General features: G+C 48.2%; 1 protein-coding gene across 1 annotated transcript in view; it reads left to right on the top strand.

Moving 5' to 3' along the window:
- The window catches only part of LOC106811620 (EF-hand and coiled-coil domain-containing protein 1-like), a 21,364-nt gene that overhangs the window by 2,407 nt on the left and 12,018 nt on the right, over positions 1-6,939 (top strand). The gene's annotated exons all lie outside the window — the stretch shown is intronic.

Genomic DNA, 6,939 nt, shown 5'->3' on the forward strand with positions numbered 1-6,939 from the left:
GTGCGTGCGTGCGTGCGTGCGTGCGTGTATGTGTGTGTATGTATGTGTGTGTGTGTATGTGTGTGTGCGTGCGCACGCTCACGCAGCTCGTAATATTTTTACGACCGTATTTTCCTCCTTCGTATCTCACGTAATCTATAGTGCAGACCGATGAAAAATTCATACTGGCTAAGATTTTAATATGAGTAACATTTTATTACCGGCGCATGCCGCGCTAAATTCGATTACAAATTTCTTTCCACCGCTCCGTTCGCCATCTGTTCGCGCTTTGTTACGTAAATTCACCGATAGGCTACCTGACGGTGACATGTCAGCAGAATACTGTCAGGGGGCGGTGCGCAGGCACGGGGCGGGCCCGGGGGGAGGGGGTACGTGTCGCAAAACCCTCTCGTGATTGATTTCATCATGCGTGCGGACACAACGGGGCGTCGATCGCTATTATACCAAACGCGTTAACGTCGCTAAAATATTAACGGGATAGATTATGACTGTATGTGACCATAGGCGTGACGATAAGGGGCGGGTGTGGCGCGCGTCAAGGTAACCCCGTGACGTCATCGCCCTGAGCGCGTCCCAGTTTTTAATGGTGATTTTAAACAGCACCACGTATAATTTTACTTGTTAAAGTTTAATCGTAGCCACCTGCGCGTGAGTGTTTAGCTCGTATATAGATATAACCATGAATATGATGAGGGGGTATTTATGGTTTATATATATAGCTCTTGCCAGTGGCAATACACGTCAACCGCAGTCCGCATATACCTGCATGGCGTAGAACCGCGTGTGTTTTACTGTTTATATAGTCAGAAATGCGTGACATCTAGGTTTACTGTGCGAGTTCGCAGACTTGAAAGTGGGTGTGTACCAGCGCTGATGTATCCGTAAACGCGTTTGTATACGTATGCGTCTAATGTTTATATATAAATCAGTGGGTATCCCCCTTCGGAGCTTATTCTCTCCTCAGCCATTGTCCCTCAATCCGCATGGGCTATAGCACTTAGAGTGTCTACTAAAGTATACCTGGTCTAGCATCTACTTACTCTAGTGTATAGTATCAAGAGTACATAATAGGAGATTCCTACAGGGGGTACATCTCCTATTATGTACTCTTGATAGTATACATAGAGTTTACTCTGTTAGTGTACTGTCAGTATCTAGTAGTCTCACGTTATACATACTTCAGACATTATGGCCACAGCGAGTGAAGCTGCATGCGGCGTCGAAAGAGTGTTACACAGCAGAAGCTACATAAGCGGAAAGTGTTGTCAGTTTAATTGATTTTCGCGGGTGTTTCGATTCTGTAGTAGCGCCGGTGGGTCTCCCTGATGCTTCGCTCGTCGTGACCGCGGGTACAGGGCAGGAAGGGGGCGTTTGGGGGAGGGTTCAACACGATAGCCGTTGGAGATGTAGCCATAGAGGCACTGTGTGTGTGGTGTGTGTGTGTGTGTGTGTGTGTGTGTGTGCTGTGTGTGCGTGTGTGTGTGTGTGTTTGTGTGTGGTGTGTGTGTGGTGGTGTGTGTGTGTGTGTGTGTGTGTATGCTGTGTGTGTGTGTGTGTGTGTGTGTGTGGTGTGTGGTGGTGTGGTGTGGTGTGTGTGTGTGTGTGTGTGTGCGTGCGTGCGTTGCGTGCGTGCGTGCGTGCGTGCGCGGCGTGTGTGTGTCGTCTGCGCCGCTGAGACGCAGCTAGGTTCGGCTGCGTGGCGGGAGAAGGCAGACGAGACTCTCCATCGATCAGTTATACGCACCGTCTTTGAACACCTGCCTCCCCGTGCGGCCCGCGTACGAGCGTGCCATTCACGCAGGTGGTGGAGAAGTATATGTGTCTGTGTCGGTTACGGCGGAAGAGCTATAGGTTTAAGGTTAGGATGAGGGTTGCGGGGGGGGGGTTAGGGTTAGGGTTAGGGTAGGTTAGGGTTATGGTTAGCGTTAGTTTCAGGGTTATGGTTAAAGTTAGTTTTGGGTTCGCTTAGGGTTTCAGTTAGGTTTACAGTTAGTAGTTACCGTCACGGTGGCGTTATGGTTATGGTTAGAGTTAGGGTTAGAGTTAGGGTTAAGGTTATAGTTAAAGTTATGGGGAGCGTTATGGAAAGGAGAAGCGCATAAGGAAAGCGACAGGATTTACGATAGTTTTGATACTACGAAGATCGTGCGTGCAGTACAATGGTATATAATAAAGATGTTCCACGAGCAAATAAAAGATATATAATAATAATAATGACAATGATGGATAATGAAAATAATAATAATAATAATAATAATAATATTAATAAACAATAGAATGCGACGAACTATACGCAAAACTATACGGCTATACGCAAACCATCGCCTGTTGTTCCGACGTGTCCGTTACAGTGTGGACACTGTGGAGTCACTACAAGTTACGATTACCTCCATGCTTGCACCAGTAATTATGTCATCGGAGCGGGTTTCCGTCTTTACAAGGCGAGCATTGTGCTAACGCCTACCACGCTCTCCCTAATCCTCTACCGCATCCAATCAAACCACCCTCCCCCGTAAACCTCTATCATCCAACTAACCACGGACCACAATCACGCCCCTTCTGCCTGGCTGTGGGGGGTGCAAGATATATATATCTGAGCTATAGTTACACCGCGAGCACCTGCCTGGTTCAGTGGAGCGTGGTGGTTAGCATGCTCGCGGATGCGGACACGCCGCTTCCCTCCCACTGCACACCCACCACCATCCTACCACCTCCATGCTCCCATTGTTACCCTACTCCTCAATGTTTGACCCGACTCTACTGCTGCTGAGATGACCCACGAACAAAACCGTCACAATGGTTTTTTTTCTTGTGAAAAAGTCCGCGAAAGCAGTGAATCGATGCGCTTAATTATAGATAGATTACAGGTAAAAAATCACAGGTGTTGTGATTGTTTGTTATTATTATTATTATTATTATTATTATAACTGTGTGAATGTTCGCTTGGGCGCAGAGGCGGTGCTACGGGGGTGTGTCCTAGCGGTCAGATAAACGTAACCTAGTGATTTTAACGCACCTTAACTCACAATTAGCGCTAAGATATAATCAGGCTATCTCTATATATATATCTGTATCGCATACATACGATCTATCTACGATATATATACGATATAAGGTACGATATAACTGTATCGCATAACAGTAAGCGAGTGTGGGAAGGTGGGCAAGGCGTTCGCCTGTCCCATTAGTTGCGATAGCAATATCTGCAGGTTAACTAACTCTGACTGTCTGAAAAGAATATACTGCGAGAAAAAAGAACAAGTCTCAGAAAGTAGGTAGTGAAATTGGTTGGAAGATGACGAAGATGAATTCATGAACGAAGGGCGATAATCATGAACGAACGAACGAGCGAGCGTCTATACAAATGAATGAAAGCGAGAGTGAACGCGATGGTGAATGACGTGAATGAATTATTGACAGTATTAAACGAGCGTGTGTGATAAAAATTACGAGGACTTACAAAAGAGGAAAAATTCGACGATGAACGCGGCATATGATTGTATGAATAGTGATCAAATGACATGGGAAATGGTCGCATGTTAACACGATGCTATATGATCAATATAGGCGATGCATTCACGATTGTGAAAAACTATATCATGCAAATGCAGTTAGCACACACCTAATAAACGCTACGACACATACAGTACGCGCGCAGCACTACACATACACGGTCACGCAACACACACACGCATGCACAAGCAACATACATACACGCACGCCAGCAACTCATATCACACACAACACAACAGCACACACACACACACAGCAACACACACACACACACACACACACACACACGCGCGCTGCGCGCGGCACACTCACACACACACAACACACACACACACACATACACACACCTACCTACACGCACTCTCACTCTCTCTCTCTCTCTTCTCCTCTCTCTCTCTCTCTCTCTCTCTCTCTCTCTCTCTATACGCTCTCTCTCTTTCTTTATCTCGTGATTCTTTTTGTTCTCGGGCACGCGTCAGTGGTGGCTAGGCAGCATCTGCTCTCTTCGCGCGTGTCCGTGTATCCGTGTATATTCTGTACGCGTCTGCGTCGTCGCGTGTTAATTTTACCCCGCAATCCGGAAACAATCGTGCTTGATGGAGAGCAGATGCGACGCCCCTGATGCGGTGGGAGGAGGGGGGCGGCCACTTGGGAGCCGCGATAAATACTCACTCAACTCCATTCCCTCTCTGCATGTGTGTATCTGGCTGTCGAGTTCCCTCCCATCGCTTACTCTTGCTCTGCCTCTGCCCTCTCTCTGCTCTCTCTCTCTCTCGTGCTCACTCTCTCTTCTCTCTCTCTTCTCTCTCCTCTCTCTCTCTCTCTCTCTCTCTCTCGTTTCTCTAGTTGTATACGTACGGCTCTCTCTCTCTCTCGCTCTCGCTCTCTTCTCTCTCTCTCCCTCTCTCTCTCTCTCTCTCCCTCTCTCTCTCTCTAGTTGTACGCACGACTCTTTCTCTCTCCCTCTCTCTCTCGTTTGTTACGTACGGCTTCTCTCTGCTCTCGTCTTCTCTCTCTCTCTCTCCTCTCTCTCTCTCTCTCTCTCTCTCCTCTCTCCTCGCTCTCTCTCTCTTTCTTTCTCTCTCTCTCTCTCTCTCTCCTCTCTCTCTCTTCTCTCTCTCTCTCTGTCTCTTCTCTCCCCTCTCTCTCTCTCTGCTCTCTCTACTCTCTCTCTCTCTCTCTCTCTCCTCGCTCTCTCCCTCTCTCTGTCTAGCTACATCTCTCTCTCCCTCTGTCACTCTCACTCGGCAAACAAACAGCAGGGTGTGAGGAGGGCGTACGTGCATGACGCGTACACATATTCTCGTATGTGCGTGCGCGCGTGGTGGATAGGGGAGACGTTCAAAGTTGTTGCTGCTGGCTGTGCTTCACAATACACTGCTAATGAAAATACACACCAATCTGTCCACAGTCGTTGCAGGCATGTGGCTGTGTGCGTGTGTGTGCGGTGTCGTCCGTGTGTGGGTGGTGTGCTGTGCGTGTGTGTGCAGGTGTGTGTGTGTGTGTGGCGCTGTGTGTGTGTGTGTGTGGTGTGTGGCGTGTGGGCGTGTGGCGTGTGTGAGTGTGTGTGGTGTGTGTGCGTGTGCGTGTGTGTGTGTGTGTGTGTGGTGTCGTGTGTGTGTGCGTGTGTGTGTGAGTGTTGCGTGTGCGTGTGTGTGTGTGCGTGGCGTGGCGTGTGTGTGTTTGCGTATATATGAGTGTCGCGGGCGTGTCGCGTGTGTGTACATTGCATGTAGCCATGCGTTAGCTTATGATAAAGACGTGCCACACACCGCGATACGCGTAATAATCGTCGCTACTGTGTCGTTAATACGCGTCGTTAACATAGATCAACCTCGTACGCACGTCGCCATCGACCCCGGCGTGGAGTCGTATATTCCATTTAATCGCGTCGCAAAGGTTTATCAACCATAATGACGCCAATTATTATGAAAATCATTTTTAATGGCTGCGGCGTGCGAGTTTAAATTTAAATTTTGCGAAACGTGGAATTAACAAACATCCTGGGTGATGCAATGACGATGGCGCACGCGCGGCGCGATTAAAAAAATCAAAGATGGCCGCGATCGACGCATATTTGCATAATATACGCGGTGTGGCAGCTGCACGGGTCCATTTGTGTTGAGCCGTGACGCTGATCTCGTGACGTGTACATTAATTAGTCACTATAGGCTTAATTCGTCTCACACACACGCACGCACGCATGCACGCACATACACACATAGATGTCAGCGATCGCGATAAATAAAAAATCGCGGTGATCAATGTTGCGGTGACGTGTTTGCACGTCGTGACGTCACGGCTTAGTCAGACCGCACATATCGAGCTGATATTAAGGGAGGGGGAGGGCCAGGGGGCGAGGGGAGGGGGAGGGGGAGGGAGTTGCTCACGTGCCACGCATTACTCACAAGGCGAGTCTTATAATTCGTCGCCTTTATTGATAATCGGTGCGTTGCTGTGACACATGTACGGACGCGCGCGCGCATGTGTAAGTGCGGACACGCGTACATAAGTCTAGGCAGGCCTCACATGTGTACACGGGTACATGTGTATATGGATGGGTGATGGTGGGGGGGGGGCACGCGTACACGGGTATAGGCCTACATGTGTATGTGGATAGGCTGTTATCGGCAATAATAGGCGAAATGGTGCAGAGAAACTTTGCGGTAGTAAATACATTTCGTGTTTATTTACCATCATTTTACTATTGAAACGTACCAAGATGCGTTTGAGTTTGGCTAACGCTCCATTAGGAGTGTTCCCAACTTTGATATCATTAATGATTAATGATTAATGATTAATGATTAATTATTAATGATTAATGATTAATGATTAATGATTAATGATTAATGATTAATGATTAATGATTAATGATTAATGATTAATGATTAATGATTGATAATCGTAACCCTAACCTTAATCCTAACCTAACCTATAACATAACCCTAACCATTAATCCTACTCCTACTCCTATACTAATGGAGTATCACCCTTGAGTTTCGAGTTGAGAAGAATGAGTTTTGTCTCGGTCCGTCCTGTCCGAATCATCCCGCTTGCACCCCCCCCCCAATCCTCTCATCTGCGGGAGAAGCGAGACAAAGGCAGCGCGCTCTCGCACATCCATCCATTTACTACGCGTTCTTTGTGCGCAGAAACGTCAGACAAAGAACTTCTGATGGGTGACACTGTTACTGCCGCTGCTGCTACTGGCGCTGTTACTGCCGCTGCTGCTGCTGCTGCTGCTGCTGCTATTGCTGCTGCTGCTGCTGCTGCTGCTACTGTTGCTGATGCTGCTATTGCTGCTGCTGCTACTGCTACTGGCGCTGCTACTGCCGCTGCTGCTACTGCCGCTTCTGCTGCTATTGCTGCTGCTGCTGCTGCTATTGCTGCTGCTGCTGCTGCTGCTGCTACTGTTGCTGATGCTGC

The sequence above is a fragment of the Priapulus caudatus genome, unplaced genomic scaffold (genome assembly GCF_000485595.1).
Source record: "Priapulus caudatus unplaced genomic scaffold, Priapulus_caudatus-5.0.1 Scaffold557, whole genome shotgun sequence".
NCBI classification, from domain to species: Eukaryota; Metazoa; Priapulida; class Priapulimorpha; order Priapulimorphida; family Priapulidae; genus Priapulus; species Priapulus caudatus.